Source organism: Globicephala melas, chromosome 17, assembly GCF_963455315.2.
Source record: "Globicephala melas chromosome 17, mGloMel1.2, whole genome shotgun sequence".
Lineage (NCBI taxonomy): Eukaryota > Metazoa > Chordata > Mammalia > Artiodactyla > Delphinidae > Globicephala > Globicephala melas.
This window is the reverse complement of record NC_083330.1, coordinates 73,234,091-73,254,026: the sequence shown is the minus strand read 5'-3', so window position 1 is coordinate 73,254,026 and position 19,936 is coordinate 73,234,091. Positions and strand designations below refer to the sequence as shown.

The 19,936-nt window shown below is 44.1% G+C and overlaps 1 long non-coding RNA gene across 1 annotated transcript in view; it reads right to left on the bottom strand.

Annotated features, from left to right (window-relative positions):
- The window catches only part of LOC115863263 (uncharacterized), a 444,238-nt gene that overhangs the window by 162,814 nt on the left and 261,488 nt on the right, over window positions 1-19,936 (bottom strand). Inside the window, exon 6 of the long non-coding RNA XR_009559441.1 lies at window positions 6,542-6,589. This is a non-coding gene — a long non-coding RNA (uncharacterized lncRNA). The remainder of the gene's footprint in view (window positions 1-6,541; window positions 6,590-19,936) is intronic.

The window sequence follows — 19,936 nt, the reverse complement described above, 5'->3', positions numbered from 1 at the left end:
CCGGATTGGCCCCTTAGCAGCTGGTCACATGTGTGGGATAGCTGCTCCACCTCTCTGAATCTCAGCATCTGTGTGGCTACAATATAGCCGCTAATATCCATCTTACTGTCTCACCCACCCTTGGCCCCTTACCCCAGCTGGACCCAGCTAAATGCTTACAAAGCACTCTATGTCACTGATCTCATTAACATGTTTAATAGTCACCACAACTCTGTAGGGATATAAACCCAGGCAGTCCCAGGCCAGAGCCATGTGCTTGACCATGATGCTTTCCTGCCTTTGTCTGTGCAGGGCCTGCCCCGACTTGTCCCAGACGGTGAGCTCAGCCACTGGTCGTCTTGTGTCTAAGCCCAGGATTCCTTGAAAGCAGATCCTGAGACAAAGACTGATGGGTAAGTGGCTTATATATAATGCAAGCAGGGACACAGGGCCAGAAACAGAGGGGCGGCGAAGAGGGAGAGCCCACGCAAAGCTGTGTTCCAGCTGAGAGGAGCTGAACACAGATGCAAGATGGCCACTCAGGGCAACTGGTGCTCCAATTGTGGGACATTGTGGAAGACTGTAGAAAGCATCTCAGAAGTGGCACATGCATGAGTGCTCAGAGATTCCACCCTGGGGTCAGAGAAGTCCAGGACATAAGGAAAGAGACAGGTGGCAGGTGCCTCAGGGGAGGTGCTGCCCGGTCACACTTGTGAGAAGCTGGGGAAGCCATGGCTAGAGTAGGAGTAGGTGAGGTGAGGATCCAAGAGACCTTCATATCTCAATTCTGCTCCTCCGGGTCCCCAACTTGCATTTATTGTTTCCCTCTGCCAAACCTATCCTACCCTAGTTCCCACCATTGATCCTGCACTCCATTCATTTATTTAGTCATTCAACATATATGTGTTGGCCACACTCTTTGAGCCAGACACAGAGTTGCTGTTACTGGGTCTGGTCTCCACTATGCAGACTTTGTCTTCTCCCACCTGACTTCCCTGCTGTCACTGCTCTGAGGCCCAGCATCATGGGTTCTGCTCAGAAGGAATCACTCATGTTCATTTCTGGCCCTGTGAATCCACCACTGACCACCCCCACCAGCTGGCTCTCTGCTTAGTTAATGGGGGGTTTCTGCACCTCACCGGTTCTTTTAAAACTTAAATTACATGCTGTAAATTAGTGTTTCCCAGAGTGTGTTCCAAGTAACAGATGACCAGGTAAGAAGGGAGAGGGGAGATCTTGCTCTCCAATCAGCTTAGGAAACACTAATAACGTCCCACTGAACACTCTGGGAAATCCCAAATCTTAAGAGTTTATAGAGGGCTTCCCTGGTGGCACAGTGGTTAAGAATCCACCTGCCAATGCAGGGGACACGGGTTCGAGCCCTGGTCTGGGAAGATCCCACATGCCATGGAGCAACCAAGCCCGTGTGCCACAACTACTGAACCTGCACTCTAGAGCCTGTGAGCCACAATTACTGAAGCCCGTGCACCTAGAGCCCATGCTCTGCAACAAGAGAAGCCACAGCAATGAGACGCCCGTGCACCGCAACGAAGAGTATCCCCCTCTCACCGCAACTAGAGAAAGCTCACATGCAGCAATGAAGACCAAACGCAGCCAAAAATAAAAATAAATAATTTTTTTTAAAAAAAGGAAAAAGTGTTCATAGAGAGGCCTTAATGGGGTTCAGTCACGTACACCATCCAGATGATGTCAACCACACATATTCTCCCAAGGCAGCTCACGTTCTCTTTGGAACAGCTTCCACTGTGGGAACAGGGGACAGAGAATACATTCCAAGGACAGGGGGTGGGTGAGGAGCCTCCAATTGCCCTGTGCCAGCTTGCAGGGCATATGGTGGTCAGGTTCTCTCCATGACCTCCCCCAACATCTGATTTGACTTCCCTGCTCTTCTCTTCAGTCTCAAGGATAGACGCAGAGCCAAACAAACCTCAACTTCCAACATGACATGATCCAGAAATCAACATCTGCAGCTGAGATTCGGGGGTCGTTTGTCACTCGGCAAAGCTGTCTAATACAGTGTGAGTATTTCATCTCTTAACAGGGAAAAGTGATGATTATGATATTGAACAAATATCAAGAGGTATTTCCCTGGGGGTCTCTTGGGATTAGCTGGCCTTTTGAGAAAACTATTGCCTAAATTGGGATCCTAAACAATCAGACTTTTACTCCAGTGAGAGAAATAACATTTAGTGACCACTTACTCTGTAGAAGCTTTGCATACATTATCCTATCTTACCTTCTCAACAAAACTATGCAGGAAGTATTTCTAGTCTCATTTACAGAAGAAGAAACTGAACTAAGAGTTTAACTGACTTTTTCAAGGTCACACAAAGGATGACCAGGATTTGAAGTAGGCCTGGAATTCAGACAAAATCTGTATTCTTTCCCTCACATCATGCTAAAGCAGCCCTCATCAGCTACTGGGGATGCTAACAAAGGCTTCCTTTGAGGGGCCTGTAATGAGCTACATTCAGCAGAAAAGGCATTTCCCTCCTGACACCATTAAAATATTTATCACAAAACAACTTAGTAGAAGAGATTCCCCCCCATTCCCCCAAATTATTGAAAATATTTCTCCCAACCAAAATGAAAAAACTCTTTTGGGATTTTTTAATTTTTAAATTTTTTTTTATTTTTTATAATTGAGTCTTTGAGTACTTCCCCAGTGATGTAATGTTGAAACAAGGGATCTTTGAATTCTAGCAGGCAGAAAATAAGGAAGTATCTCTGAGACTCTCAATGATCCTTGGAAACATCCACTCATGGAGAACAATTTCTGCTAACTGATGCCAGCCATGATTCTAGTCTTCTAAAAGATGCCCTGCTGACCGTCTGATTAAAGGGGCCTCAGCCAATCAATAGAGTTGTTTTTTTTAAAAAATATTTATTTATTTATTTGGCTGCATCGGGTCTTAGTTGTGGCACACGGGATCTTCTTTGAGGCACGTGGGCTCTTTGTTGCAGCGTGCAAGCTTCTCTCTAGTTGCAGCACGTGGGCTTAGTTGCCCCATGACATGTGGGATCTTATTTCCCCAACCAGGGATCGAACCCATGTCCCTTGCATTGGAAGGCGGATTCTTAGCCACTGGACCACCAAGGAAGTCCCAATAAGGGTTTATTGGAAGACTTTTTTGTGCCAAACACCATGCTGGGCACAGAAGGCACTTTACGTACATTATCTTGTTTCTCATAAATACACCATGAACTACTATTAATCCCATTTTACTGAGCAACCAGACATTATTATGATTTTTAGAGAGCCCAAGTTTCTTGCTAAAAGCCAAGGTGGGATTCTAGCCCAAGTCAGAGAGGAGCTGTCCATGTCATCACCCTCATTCTTGCCTCCCACTTTATGGAAGCTGCTGTGGCCCCCCAGACACACAGGCTGTCTCCAGCCTATGCACTTTAGTCCATGACCTTCCCCCTCCTGGGACATGTCTCTTCCTTCTCTGATTTCAGAAATCACACAGGTCATGACCACGTTACAGGTTGTGTAACCATGGTTTCTTAGTCAGCTCAGCTGCCGTAACAAAATACAATAGAGTGGGTTAGTTAAGCACAGATCTGGAGGCTGTGAGATCAGGGTGCCACCAACATGGTCGGGTTCAGGTGAGGACCCTCTTCCTGGGGTGCAGACAGCCACCTGCTCATTGTGTCCTCACGTGGCCTTCCCTCAGTGTACAGAGACAGAGTGTGAGCTCTGCTGCCTCTTTCTCTTCTTACAAGGGCACTAATCTCATTGTGGGGGCCCCCTCCTCATGACCTCACCTAACCCAATTACCTGTCTAAGGTCCCACCTCCAAATAGCACCACCTTGGGGGTTAGGGTTTCAACTTATAAAGTTGGGGGAACACAAGCATTCAGTCCATAAAGCATGGGCAATTCAGGGGGCATCTCCTCTCCCCTCCTACCCCCTTACCTCACCCACTCATTCAGCAGATCCTGAGTGTCCCTGTGTGCCAGACATTCTTCTATATGCTGCAGACGTAACAAGGGACAGGAGAGAAGCAGCCCCTACCTTCATGGAGCTTACAGCTTCCAAGCTTCTCTTCCAGGAAACCTTCCTCACTTAACCCTCTTTTCTCTGATCTTCCCTTTGCTGATTCTCCATTGTATCCTTTGATCTCAGTAAAAACCTTTTGAGCACACACTCCTCTGCATATGTATTACTTATTTACAAATTATATGCATATTCTAATATATAATATAACAATACAGGTATCCCCCACTACCTGAAACCTTTCGTAAGCCAAAGTGCAAAGCAAAGAAGCAATTACCTTAGGACACATCTTGCTCATGGATGCACAAAATAAATGAAGATAAAGCACAGATGCTCACAGACACAGTTCAAAGCTATGCTGGCTCCATGCTGAGATGCTGAGTGTGGTTCCCAGGGAAGCAGCTCTCACTTCTCTGGGTGCTCACTCCCTCTATAATGGCTACTGCAAAGCAAACGCTGAATGCTATTTTTGATTTCTTTTGGTTATCAAAGACAGGTACTAATGTGAGTTTTCCTTAATAACAAAGTGGCATAAAGCGAACTCTCGAAAAGTAGGGGATACTTGTATACAAAACATCAATTTTAAAAAACACAGATAAAAAATTGGGGGAAGAGAAGTCCTAAGAGATTTCCCCATACAGAAATGGTGTGAACACATGGTATGAACATAACCTTCTTTGGATCCTCTGGTCCCCGCAGGGACCCTGACTCCCCAACACGTGAGACCAGCACGGCTCTCACTCACCCTTTCAGAACTGACTGTTTAAAACCTGTCTATCTCCCCACCTTGAGGACTGTCTCATTCATCCCTCTGTGTGCCCAGTCACAGAGTGGACTCTGTAGACTTTTCAGGAAATATACACACAAATGAGGCATTGATATTGTTACAATGACTATGATCACAGCTCCAAGATTTGGAGGAGAGGACAGTTCTGTTCTTAGACAGGTCTTCCCATGGTTCCTTGGTTGGATCACCCAAGTTTCTAGGTCTTGAGACCCCATATTTCTGAAACCATATTTCTAAAACCAATTTCTGAAACCAATGATGTTCACCTGAAACCAATGCCAACTGAAACATGTGACCTGACAAATATGAACGTTAAATGGTATTGAGGGCTTGCTGGCATCAGGCACGGTGCTAAGTATTGATACGTTAATGCTGCTTCTGTAATCTTGCCAACAGCCTCACAAGTGTGTTGTATGCCACTCTGCAGAAAAGAGAACTTGGACTTGGACACGTTGAGCAATTTTTCCAAGGTCACGGAGCTAAAGCTAGAGGTAGAATTGAGACCAGCCCCCAAGAACCACCTTTTTAATCACTACACCAAGCTGATTCCCAAAGGACTACTGCATAAGCCCTGTGTCAGTATATGAGTGTGCATTTGTAGAAAAAAGACTTCGTCTTGATTTAGGAATATATTTTAAGCACATCTCTATCGTGGGAATATTTTTATATCTGGGAAATAATGGGATTAGGGGGTTACTGAGTGTTATAGTACGTGTTGCCTGGAAAGCACCTGAAGCCCAGGTATTGGATTTTGTTGTTCCTTAGCCCAAGGTGACTCAACTGGTCGGAATTAGAGCAGGGCCCCAGACTGAGCCCCACTGACTGTCATACCACTGTCTCCCTCATGCCAAGCTGCTCTACTCCCTTGAAAAATAGTGCAGTATTACTACTGCAAGCAAATAGCCCGAATTCTATCCTGAAATTGCTCCAGGTGGCAGGGCTCTCAGAAAGATGCTCTTGCAGCCGCTGACCTTTAGCTAGTCTCCTCCAACTGTGACCCAATCAGGCATAATGAGTTTAGAGCAGGGCTTAGAACTGTTTTCTCCTCTCTGCTTTTCTTTCCTCCCAGCCTTCATCGGTATTTCAGCAGAAGGCTGTTTTTCCTTCTGTACTTATTTATATTTAGCCTGAGCATCCTGTTAATTACAGAGCAGTTAAAGGAGAATTAAGGACACTATATATAAATTTGCCATTTATGCAAATTGCAAAGAGAGAACAAAGAAAAATTAGCTTAATTAGTGTAATTGCTTAAAAAGCGGGAGGCGAGGCAAACACAGCTTTAATCAAAGAAGAGGCAAAGGAAATCTCAAGGAAATGGTGACCCAAATCAGCACAGATTCGAGGGCTCTGACCTTTCAAGATTTCAAGACCTTGCTGAGACATTGGGATGACAGGAGGCCGTGGAGGGGAGGGGCAGAGAGTTCTCAGTATAAAAATGCCATGTGGTTGCTTAAGAAATGAAATAAGACCCCTGCACTTGGAAAGTTATTGATATTCTTATGAGTGTGGGCACCTGGTGGAGGGTTTGAAATATTGCAAGACTGTCCACCAGCAAAAGGATTACAACTCCTGAAGGCTCAGATAATGGTTAGCATTTTTTAGCCATAAAGTATTTTTTAATCAAGGTATATACATTGTTTCTTTAGCCGTAAAGCTATTGCATGCCTAATAGACTACACTATCGTGTAAACATATCTTTCAGTTGCACTAGGAATTCAAAAATTTCATGTGACTCGTTTTATTGTGATACTCACTTTATTGTGATGGTCTGGAACAAAAATTGCAATCTCCCGAAGGTATACCTGTAAAAATATAGGAAGCCCAGTTAAATTTTAATTTGAGATAAACAGCAAGTGTCTTTTTAGTGTAAGTATGCTCCATGACATTTGGGGGGATTATTTATAATAAAAAAAAGGAATTTGTTGTTCATCTGAAATTCAAACTCACTGGGTGTCCTGTATTTTTTCCAGCACCCCTCCTGAGGAGGTACACAGGAGAAGTTCTTAATATTTCTCCCCAGGACCACAGAAAAACCCAGGGCTTCCCCTTGAAAGCAGAAAACTGTTCCCTGGCCAGGTGCAGGACCCTTCAGCCTAGCATCACATTACCAGAGAGGCGGAGAAAGAAAGAAGCCATGAATGGAGTCTGGAACAGTCATGGGGCCAGCGGAGGGGACAGGGACTCCAAGGAACACTGGGCCCTACATCTCTGCACCCTGATGTCTAACCCCAACTCCCCAGGTCTTCAATAAAACCACCAGACACAGAAATGCCTGTGTACCTTAGGCGTTCTGTGTTCCACGGAAATCAAGGAGAGGGCAAGAGCTCTACATCTGGGCAGGTACGCTCGCTCTGCTCTAAGGCTTTGCATAGTTTAACTCATTGAATCCTCACGACAACCCACATGAGGCAGATTATATTGGCCTTACTTGGTAGATGCGGAGACAGACACAGAAGCTAAGGGATTCCTAAGAGAGTAGCTAATAAGCAGAGAGCTGGAATTTAACCCAGGCATCTGGCTCCTGAAGTTTTATCACTAGGGTGACCATATAATTTATCATCCAGATTGGGATGTATTTGAGAGTAAAAGTGTGCACTATCAAGAATTACACTGGGAAAGCAGGTGTAAATGAAGTCTGTCCTGGGTAAACCAGGGTGTGTGGTTGTCCCACACTCACTACCTATATGCCTGAGGTGGCTGCAAGTATCACACACTTTGCCATGTCTCCGAACAGACCCCAAGCTAGACTAGCCTTTGTCTGCACTATGGGAGGCCCTGGCTGTCTGAGGATGGGGGAGGGAAAAGGACACTCACTTCTTGGATAACACCATTCAACCCTGTCGAAAGCAACAGAAGCAGTTCAGTATCATATAATTACTTCATGCCCACTAGCGTGTGGGTTACTATTTTATTTACCATAATGTTATTTGCCTGTGCATTTTCTATACCGATGTTGAGATCCTAGAGCAGGAATTGAATTTTTTATCTCTGTATCCTTGATGATTAGTGCAATACTTGATTCAGCAGAGTCAATCAGTAGAAGCCTGTACAGTGAATAATGGAATGACTTAAAGACCTCCAGCTTCAGAATCATCCTGTGAGCCTCAAAATGTGGAAGACACTTGAGAAAAAAATAGGATCTCTTTCCTCCCTCTCTTTCTTCCTTTTCCTCTCCCTTCTTTCTTTTCTCTTTTCCTCCAGCCATGTCCACCTTCCCTCTGGTCTTCCATTCAGTGCTGCTACCATCCAAGCAAGAGGTCTAGGTCTGTCTCTGTAAAGCTTGTGTCAGCCCTGTTAGCTTAAGGTGGTTCTGGCTTCAAGTAAACTTTCTCACACGGGCTTTTGGGTCAAACCAGAGATGAAATATGGTGTCTCTCCTGAGATGTAGAAACACCTAGAAAATCTCACCAAGGTTCAGGTATGTTCATCCCATGGTTCTCTGCAAGCCATGGCTTCTAAGAGTACTCTCTGGATTCATCCATGCAACAATTTTTTTTTTTTTCTTGGATAAAAGGTGCTAAAGAAGATGTGCTCTAAGATTGACAGAAATAGATAATAACTACCCCCAAAGAAGGGACTCCAGGATAGCAGCAAGACTGGAAACAACTGCATGAGGAGCAGATCAAGGGAGTGAGGTGTTTGGGCTGCAAAAGAGAGCGGGCATAGTCACTGACTCCAAATGTCTAAAGAGCTGGCATCTGGGAAGGTGGGAACTTGACCAAGTGTCACCAACAGGCAGAACAAAGCCCAGTGGAGAAAAGCAACAGTTAGTTTTATTAAGTATGAGCCACACATTTTTAATGGATGTAGTAATAATCATTCTTTAATAACTGGTTATTTACAGATTTTTCATGTGTTGAATCTTTTTTTTTAAGATTTTTTTTGATGTAGACCATTTTTAAAGTCTTTATTGAATTTGTTACAAAATTGTTTCTGTTTTTTTTATTTTCAAGATGTTGGGGGTAGGAGTTTATTAATTAATTAATTTATTTTTGCTGTGTTGTGTCTTCGTTTCTGTGCGAGGGCTTTCTCTAGTTGTGGCAAGCGGGGGCCACTCTTCTTCGCGGTGCACGGGCCTCTTACTATCGCGGCCTCTCTTGTTGCAGAGTGCCAGACGCGCAGGCTCAGTAGCTGTGGCTCACGGGCCTAGTTGCTCCGCGGCTTGTGGGATCTTCCCAGACCAGGGCTCGAACGTGTGTCCCCTGCATTAGCAGGCAGATTCTCAACCACTGCGCCACCAGGGAAGCCCTGCTTCTGTTTTATGTTTTGGTTTTTTGGCCATGAGGCATGTGGTATCTTAGCTCCCTGACCAGGGATTGAACCCTCAGCCCCTGCATTAGAAGGCAAAGTCTTAACCACTGGACTGCCAGGGAAGTCCCTCGTGTGCTGAATCTTGTATTTTGAACCTAATGATCGATTTCCCCAACTGGTGGTGGTTGTCCCTGGTGGACAGATTGGATAAATCAGGAAATGTGTTGAATGCAGACAAAGTGATCAATTGTATGGAGGTTACTCTTTTATTCCCAAAGCTTCTGTTCCAATATATCCAATTGTCCTGGGTCTTAACCCATTTCCCTGAAGGACTGTAATCCCTTTTGGGTTTCCCAGATGACTTGGGCACTCTGTGGGAGGGGAGCTCACAATCAATCAGATATGTCCCCGCCCTCCGAATTTAGCAGAAAAGTAAAGAACGTCAGAGTGAGTTTGAGGTTCTTTTGACTTCCAACTCTACCTCCCAGTTCTCACTGAGAAGCCCTGTCCTAGAGCCTCAGTGGAGAGGTACCTTAGAGGTAATCTAGAGAGTGTCCCAAATCTTTCATATCCTTTATCTCACCTGATATTCCCAAGGATATGGGTTAGGGTTAGGGGTGCCTATTTCGCCTATTTTCAGATGAGGGAATTGAGGTTCAGGGGAATCATGCCAGCTGCACAGAGACACATCCAGGAAGCCCCAGAGCTGATTCTTCAGATCCTAAATCCTGCAATGACCCCTTTCCCTACAATGAGACTCGCGACTGTTGCGGGTGGTACCGGGTAGGGAGCAGTGAGCAGGACACCCTGCCTCACCGATTACTTGCGCTTTAGGAAAACAAGGCGAACCTCTGGGGATTAAACTATCACATCACTGAAAACCAAACGGCCCTGAAAACTGAAAGCCGTCATGGTAGAGAAGAGCTCTGTAAACAGCACAATACAGGAACACATAGCACATGTCCAGCCCCCAGGGGGCTCACACACTTAGGGAAGGAAGGCAGGTACACAAATGACTACAGATCAGGAAATACTTGGAGCATTTTGGGTGATCCCCAAGCAAGAATGTGTCACGTAGGAGTCTTAAAATGAGCTAATTGAAAGCACATTGTTGTGTTCTGTGGGCTGCAACCGAAGGATAACGTGTCCCACCAACTTAAACACACCAGGCACCAGCTCATGGAGCACATTTTGATAATGCTCAAGGGTAGATGACATTTACAGAATGAGGTTTCTAAAAAGACACCCTGCTCTTCTAGTAGGATGAGACATACCGGAGAAAAGGGAGGGGTCTGGCCTTTCTGTGGGGAGTCTAGCGACTGGATAAAAGGAGATTACTATTCACCGGCAGATGTAAGAGCGTACAGGACTTTTTGAATGACAAGGGATGTGATTCATATTCCAAGTTCCTTCATTAAGAACAGCCGGGTTGCCCAGAAAGGACAAGTTTAAATCGGGTTTGCTTACAATTTACATGTTAAGGTGGGATAAGGAGACTGTTTCAGGTGTCTATACCTGTGTAACAAATTACCACCCAAATTAGTGGGCTAATGTAACAATTTATTTTCACCTTTCTTTGTTCTGTGGGCTGACTTGTCTCCGCTGGATGGTTCTCACGTGGAGTCCCTCAGGGAAAGCAGTCAGATGGAGGCTGGGGATGTGGTCATCTGAAGGCCTGACGGGGCTGGACGTCCAGGGTGGCTCACTCCATGGCTGCCGGTGGTGCTGGCTGTCAGCTTGGAGCTCAGTTGCAGTTCTCAACCAGAATACCTACAAGTGGCTTCTTTCTGTGCCTGGGGCTTCTCACAGCTGCTGGGTGGGTTTTGAGAGGGAGTAGCCCACAAGCAAGAGTTCCTAGAGAACCAGGCAGATGCTTTCAAGGCTTCTTATGCCTTAACTTCAGAAGGCCCAACAGGTCCGTTCTATTGATGAAGGCCAACCTTCTCTGTGTGAGGAAGAGGGGTACAAACTGGGCCTACAAGGATAAAATGATACAGCCTGTGCCTTTGGGAAGCGAAGAACTAATCAGGACAATAGACATGTGATTTCATATCTGGGATTAACTAAATTGGATGTGCTGATAAAGACGTTACCAGGCCACGGTGAGGGCACTAAAGGAAAAAGTAGTTTAGGAGGGTGGGGAATCAGAGTAGGCTTCATAAAAGAGTTGTAAGCTCGCACAAAAGCAGGAAAGGGAAGTTACTATTTGTCCTGGACAGTGTGTGCTTGTGTGTGTGCTTATGTAAAGCGGAAAGAGATGAGGGAGAGTATTTGGCAATTCAAAAGTGAGAAAACAACATAACAAAACAGACAAAACAGTCTGATGCATTCTGGGAGTTGGAAGCTACGTAGCAGAAAATCCACAAAGGGCTGCAATTGTACAGGATGCTAATATAAATTCCCTAAAAGGATTCATTGAATAAATAAGCTTAGAAACAAAGTTAAACTTCCTGTAGTACTTCTTAGATTTTATAATATGCTATTATGTATTTGAATTTTGGCCAGTTTTGTGGGATGGTGGGCGAGCCAAGAGTGTAAAATATTTCCCGAACATATTTTAAAGGCAAATATGCAAGTAGGACTGGCATTGTCTAGATAGTAATTTGGGAAATGTTGCTTTTGTGCTAGGAAGGTAGTATGACAAATGAAGAGATTGCAGTAATTGGTGAAGCTGGGCTAAGAGGTTTCACCATCATCTTCAGGACAATTTACACATGTTTACTGAATGCCTACTACATCCCAGGCACTCTTCGTAGCACTGGGGATCTCTCAGTGAACAAGGCAGAAAGAAAATCCCTAACCCCGTTTAGCTTTCCTTCTCCCTGAAAGAGACAGATCGTCAGCAAGATAAATAGGTATAATATATAGTGTGTTAAATGGCGATAGGCACCATGGATAAAAAAATAAGACAAGGAGGGAGGGAAAAGAGAGATAAGGATTTTATATCAGCTGGTCAGGGAGCTGGTCACTGAGAAATGACATGTGACCAAAGACACAAAGGATGGGGCCTGGTTCTGAGGATCTTCCTGAAGGCAGAGGACTCTGGTGTATTGAAGGAAGAAAAAGGGGACCAATATGACCAGGTGGAGTGATTCTGGGGGAGGGTCCTGGAAGAAGAGCTCCACCAAGATGGTCAGATTGTAGAGGGCCTGCAGGGTCCCTAGGTCTTTGGCTTTTATCCCAAGTGAGATGTGGAGCGCTTAGAGGGCTTTGACCACTGGAGTGATAAGACTGACTTAATTATAAAGGGACCTCTCTTGCTAATCTAGGAAATAGAACAAAAGGGACAAAAGTAGAGACAGGGAACTCATGAGAAGGGTCTTACATTAATCTGGGTGAAATATGTTGCTGGCTTGTACCAGAGAGGGAGCAGAAGAGTTCTTGAGAATCGATTGGATCTGGATATATTTTGAAGGTAGAGCCAACGAGATTTGCTGGTAGAGAGGATGTGGAATGTGAGGATAACCAAGAAGAGTCAAGATGACGTCAAGGTTTTGGGCTGAGCATCTAGAAGGATGGAATCCCTGTACATGGGCGGGGGAGGCTTTCAGGAAGAGCAGGTTTGGGGAGGAAGACTAGAAGTTAGATGTTACAGGAGTTGGGTTCAGGAAACCTGTAGACAATAAAGCAAGGACATTGTGTGATTGGATTAACACTTGAGGAAAAACAAGCTAAACCTCCCTGGAGCCTTAGGGAGGATGAATTAGAGAGGAAGTAGGAATAGCAAGAGGTGCTTGGGAGCAAGGAGAGGCATTTCAGGAGCTAAAACCGAAATCCAGAAACCTGATGATAAGAAGCTGATTAAGAGCAGCAGGTTGAGAAGTAGGTTTAGATTCAAAGAGGCTGGGACAAGGAAGGCAAGGAGGGAAAATCAGTAAGTTTTCACAAGTGGCCTAAAGTAGGGGAGAGGAGGTAAAAACCAGAGATGCATACAGTCCAGGATACAGTGTGGATGGCGGCCCTTTTTCTAAGATCAGGAAAATAGAAGATGGAGCAGTTTGGTGGAAGAAGATATTGATTCCGTAAGGAACCTGAACTTGAACTGCCCTAGTAAACTCTATATGCAGATGTCCAGGGGCCAGTGGATGTGTTGATTTATGGCTCACTACATGTCTCCTTTTCCCCAGCACCTTTGCAGTTTGCAGGGTCATATGACTCGTTCCTGCTAACTGAGTAGGGGCAGAAGTCATCTGTGTCACTTCCAGATGGGAGGATTTAAGAGCCATTGTACAACCATCCCCCTCACTATCCCCCACCACAGAGACTAGAGGTCATGAGTTTAGAGTTCATAGCAGAGCGTCCACCAGCCTGGGTCCCTGAGTGACTCTATGGATCTCTGTCTACCAACTTCTGCTGGACATGAACCATGAGAGAGAACTGCATATTTGATACATAAAGCCCCTGAGTTGACGGTAAATTTGTTACTGCAGCATGACCTATGCTCTCCTTATTAATATGGTTGGATATATATGTATGAAACTCAGGAGAAAGTGTTGGAATTTTACCAGTATAAATATGACAGTTAAGTCTGGGAAATGAATGAGATGGCTTCGTGAGAGACTGCAAAGTGAGGGCAAATGGAAAGACTCTGAAAGACAGCAATATTTACAAAGAGGAAAGATAAAGAGCGGCCATGAAGTCTGAGAAGGAGCATTCAGACACGTGGAAGAACTAAGAGAGTCATGGGAACCAAGACATCAAAGAATTTTAAGAAGAGGGAGAGGTCCGAAGTGTCAGATGCTTTGGGATTCATTCTGATTCAATTTCTTTCCGTCTGTTTTAGTTTTTAAAACATAGATAGACTGCCTCTCACATTCCAGGGAAGTAGAATGAGGATTATGAAGAGACCAGTGGATAGCTGATGACCTTTGACTAGAGTTCTTTCTTAGACAAGTGATGGGGAAAGGAGTAAAACTGGGACAGGTTGAGAGAAAATGGAAGGTTAGGAGGTGGAGACCACCAGATGTGATGCTTTAAGGCTCTTGATGTAAAGAGAAAGAAGAAAAGGTCATAGTTTTGAATGATAAGAGGTAGAAAAGTAAGTGCTATACTCATGTTACATATTAGAGTATCTAATATCCCAACAATCCAATGACGGGGAAATTGTGCAGAAAATGAGGCTCAGAGAACCAGAATACGTGGTTCTGCCGTTTACTAGCGTGAACTTCGGCAAGTTTTCTCACCTGTAAGTTGGAGGAGTATCACCTTTCTCCTGTTTTGTTATGAGGATTGAGTAATCAGCTGTCCTGGTGGTCCCAGGACTGAAGGTTTTCCCAGAGCATGGGTCTTTCAGTGCTAAAACCAGGACAGTTCTAGGCAAACTAAGACATGTTGCTCATCCGATGGTTGACTGGATTTTAAAATGCTTAGCACAGTGCCTGGCAAATAGTAAAGAGGTACCCACTACTACTGCTGAGCTTCCATGTATATCGATTTCTTTATCTGTACGTGGAAGATACTAGAAATTACATAGTGGAGTTTTGTGGAGATTAAAAAGAAGATGCATGGCATGTGCTTAACTGGCACATGGTAAGCACTCAGGAGTATTCATTATTGTCATGATGGTGATCATGATGACAGAGATAATGATAAAGAAGAAACAGGCTGAGAAAAGTTAAACACACAACTAATTAGTAAAAGAACTGGGGAGTGAAACCAAGTTGGCCTATCTCCAAGGCTCTTGATTTTCCTTTTGTGTCATGTTGTAAGCAAATTCAAGGAATGATTACACGATGATATAGAATTTGAACTAAGCCTTGAAAGATGAATTGAGTTTGACATTTAGCCATTTATTGATTCCATCAACAAATATTTATCAAACACCAATCATGCACCAGACCCTGTACAGGGTGAATAAATATATGTATAATTAGAATCCAACAGATTATGGAAATTGGAGGGTCAGAAATCAGGAAGTCACCCTAGACAGACAGATGACGAACTTGGTTTCAATCTTCCTGCCCTTCTCCCAGGTCAATGTGAGTATTCACACATGTAAACATCCTTGAGACATTAAGCCCACTCTACAAATCCTGATGTAAAAGTTGACATCTAATTAGAATGTCTTTTTGTTTATTAGCTTTGAACCAAGCAAGATGATTTCTCACATGGTCATCAGGCCCTGTCTCTGTGGTCATGTCAGTCCCACCTTCATTCCAGCCTGGCACTACAGGTGATGTTCTAATTTCGTGCCCACAGCTAATGACACACCCAAAGAGGCTGCAGACAAATAAACACCATGTCTATTTTCAGCCTCTTGGCCATGGATTTTGGCAGATCTTCACTCTGAAATTCAAGGGTAACCTCTGAGCTTCCCTTTAAGAATAAATACTCTTCTGAAATGTTCCTTTAATAAATGTAAATAGACAACAGATCCGCTATGTGATCCGAAGCTGATGAACAAGAGGCAAACAGTGAGCTCCCAATTAATGAATCCTTTGCTAACACACAGAGCCTCCTTTAGCAAAATCTCTCTGTCCATGGAGGCAGCTCTGAGCAGGCAGGAGAGGAGGGGTGGGAGGTTTCGTTCCCAGATCTGAGGAGGACTTTATTTCAATGAAAATTCCTTCAAGGGTCAGTCTGCTTCAGGTAAGCCAGAGCAATAAAAGCAAACTCACAAGGGTCAACAATAAAAGGATGAGCAGGCAAACACTGGAAGTTCTCAACAGAATGTGCACTAGGAAGCTTGCAAGTGCACACCATTCCCCACGTCCCAGTGGCCTGAGAATAGCCATGCATCAGGTCATCAGGCCCCTGCACTGAGATGGACGAGCTCCAGGCCTCCCAGCAGAGCTCCAGGTGCAGTAGAACCTCTCACCCAACAGACAGAGACCTTAAGACCTGGAGTTTGAATGGCTTCCTCCAGAGGCTGGGAAGAACCCTGGGAAAGATTTGCACCCCCAGGACCTGGATCCTTCCCAAGGTGCCCAGAAGCAAAGACCCAAGACTCAGGTGTGACTCAGTGTTCTTAGATCCCCTGGGGAGCAAGCCAAAAAATCAACATTGATTGACAAATCCTAAGAGTAAGAATAGACCACAAGTCAGGTATCAGGTTTCATCCACAAAATGAAATGAAAAGAGAGCGCTTGGGAAGGCAACCAGTAGGTCCTGAGTAACTACATCAATAAATCTAAGGTATTTGGGAATGTGGAGGGAAGGGGCCATATACCCCTGGGTGGAAGCCGCAGTGCTGGGATGGAGGCATGGCAACTTCAAGGACAAAAGAGTTCCCGTGAGGCCCTCTCCTTCAAACTCATTCGTTCATTCATGCATTCAGTGTCCCATTTACTGTAGTCAATCGTTTTGTTGTTTTAGACCACCATTATTCAGTCAGTCAACTAATTCAGATAAGCACAGTCAGTAAGTCAGCCAAGCCTTGAGCTCACTCTCAGTCACTCTCAGTCATTCATTCTCTCATTCACTTATTCATTTACCCGGTCTTCAGTGGACAATTTAGTCAGTCAGTGTTGTCAATCATTTACTCATCATCCATTCAACCAATTAATTCATTCACCCACGGTCAGTCTCAGGAAGTCTTTGACTCCTACTCATTCATTCACTCATCCAGTTAGTCCTTGCTTCTGTCAATCAATCAGTCATTAAACAATTAGTTATTTTTACTCATCCATTCACTAATTTATTCAGACTTTCAAAGCCAGTCACTAATTCACTGTGTCCATGTATTTATTCACTTATTCATGGGTCCTTCAGCTTGTCAGATAGTTACTTAGTCAGGCAATCAGTTCCTTAGTCATAGTGAGCTTGTCCACCAGGCTTGGAGAGAACAGCTTCTAATCTATGCTTTTATTCAGTTAAACTTAAATTTGCGTGATGGTCTCAAAGGCTCAGACTGTGGAGGATGGCTTTAGGTATAAACTTCCTCTCTTCGTTAAAAAATAATAATACTAAATTTCAAAGCCTGATGTCAGAAGTGTCTTTGCATAAATGCATTCATGAAACGCAAGTCCCGTGAGGCCTGCTGCAGTGATTAAATGGGTCCAGGCTCCAGATGGCCCATGAGGAAGGCTACACAGTGGGGGCTAGGTATCCAGGGACCACCCTATAAGATGGGATCCCAGCACAGACTCTATCCCAGAACAGAAACAAACTGGGTTTTTTTTTTTTTAATTATGTCTTTCCTTGGATTGTAAAAAAGAGAGAGCCACATATTCATTCAAAAATGAAGAAAGGTTTGAATAAGAAAATAAAATTCAGCCGAAATGCCACCACCCAGAGTTATTAGTTGTTAACATGTTAGTGTATACACTTATGTAATTGTTAGTATATATTTTTACAAAAAAATAAAATAATTATGTATAGTTTTTATTAACCGAATACAGGCAGACCTCAGTGATATTGAAGGTTTGGTTCCTGACTACAAAAATAAAGTGAATATCACAATAAAGTGCATCACACAGATTTTTTGTTTTCCCAGTGCACACAAAAGTTATGTTTAAACTATACTGTAGTCTATTAAGTGTACCATAGCAGTATATCTAAAAAGTGTACATACCTTAATTTAAAAATATTTTATGCTAAAAAATGTTAACCATCATCTGAGCCTTCAGCAAGTCGTAATTTTTTTGCAATAGTAACATCAAAGATCACTGCTCACAAATCACCATGACAAATATAATGATAATGAAAAAGTTTGAAATATTGTGAGGGTTACCCAGATGTGACACAGAGACGTGAAGTGAGCCAATACTATTGAGAAATGGTGACGATAGACTTGCTTGACAGAGGGTTGACACAAACCTTCAGTTTGTAAAAAAATGCAGTGTCTGCAAAGTGCAAGAAAATAAGGTGTGTCTGTATTATTCTAAAAGCAATGTATGATTCATATAGAAATTTTTGTCTTTAAGAGTGTTTGGTCTATTGGGATAGCAGTTAAACTTTGTGATCACAATTAAAATGACTAATTTAGGAATTGATTTAGACTTGCTGTTTTAAGTTGAATTTTTACTAGATTTATGTATAATGCTTGAGCATTTCTGATTATCATAAGAATCATCATGGGACTTCCCTGGTAGCTCAGTGGTTAAGAATCCACCTGCCAATGCAGGGGACACAGGTTTGAGCCCTGGTCCGGGAAGATCCCACATGCCGCGGAGCAACGAAGCCCATTCGCCACAACTACTGACCCTGCGCTCTAGAGCCCGCGAGCCACAACTACTGAGCCCACGTGCCGCAACTACTGAAACCCACACGCTCTAGAGCCCGTGCTCCAGAATAAAGAGTAGCCACCACTCGCCGCAACTAGAGAAAGCCCGCGCGTAGCAACAAAGATCCAACGCAGCCAAAAATAAAAAAAAAGAATCACCATGTTTATGAGTTTAATGAATCTATTAGATTTATAAGTCTTGAGTACTTGGGAAAGTTTGTTTGTTAATCAGACAATTAAAGTACTGAAAATAGAATGTATCAAAATTATAAACACAGTTGAAAATCTTTAAGTTTATAAACAAGCTTAGGTATTAATCAAGGTCTCCTTATATGTGATTGTTAATGTTTGCTAGACTTTTACAAACAAAATAAGACTCATAAACTGAACTTAAAAGCTTGAGAAAGAACCCAACTTTGTTTTAAAATTTAATAAACTCAGTGTTAAATTTTAAAACCAGGGTAATCTGTGAGTGATCTTTCATGTGCAAATAAACATCCCTTGAGAACATTTAAAAAAAAAACACTCAATCTTATAGCCTCATCAACAAAGTGGGGGTAGAAGATAGCATCTCGTGTCTTCCACATGGACTGCCCCTTCCCAGGGGGTATGTCATGGGCAGTTGGCCATCCCTCTATCCAGGAAGGCATCAAAGATGATAACCAGATTTCTGGTTTGGGCATCCAGGTGAGTAGTCTTATCATTCACTGAAAAATGCCATGTTGTGCTCGCATGTGTCTGTGTGACTGTCTCTTTAATAGAAGTCTAAACCTGGAGATGAAGGAACAACCTTCCACCTTCTTCCACCTCCAAGGCTCCAGAGCCCAGCCCATGCCTGGCACTTATCACATGTTCAACCAAGATGCCAATATAACAAAAGGCCAGCATGGTTAGTGCAGGTGGAGAGTGTCTCAAATCTCAAGACTGCTGGGGGGACCTCCACTCTGGACGTTTCTCCGCAACTGCAGGGCGAAGGCCATGGGGATGTAGGGAGTTCCTGCTCTCTAGGACTTTCTCAGATTTGGGGACCTCTTAGTCCAACCAATTCCTCTGATTATTCCCGAGTGTGCATTCAGACAGGCCTCAGAGGGGCTTGTCACAGTGGAATTCCTGACCCGACTCTTAGAAGGTCTGAGGTTACCTATCAGAGATGGGAGAGGGGAAAAAAAGGCACGGTGGAAAATGCCTAACAGCTGACAGCACATTGTTTAAAGACCCCAGGCAGTGAGCTTGCCCATCTGTTGGGGGAAAAAACCCAAATCTCGAGACAGAAGGGCTGCCTTTTTTCCTGGAAGACTCAGTCTCAGGGGCTCCAGAGAGGTGAGGGGTGAGTCAGCTCACAGAGGCACCGGACAGCCTGGATGAAGGTGTTTCAGGAGAGAAGCAGACAACTGCAGACTGCAGTCTTTCTCCAGAGCTTCAAGGCTGTCACTGCTATCTCCCTAAAACTCAGCTCCGAATTAACCGAGCCTCTGCTGGAAGTCTCCCCATGGGGGGTTCCCTTCCCTATGCTGACTGGTCAGTGGGCACCTAGCATGCACCTAATGTTGTATTTAGGCATCACAAAGGGGACATCTTTTACAGATGAAGATATTGAGGCTCAGGGGTTAAATAAGTCACCCCACCTCCGCCATCCTGTTAGCGAGTGATCTGGCTGGGACTTGTACCCAGTACTGCTCTGACTCCAAATCTGAAGGTCCATCCCCGGCACCATAATTCTTCAGAATTCCATAAC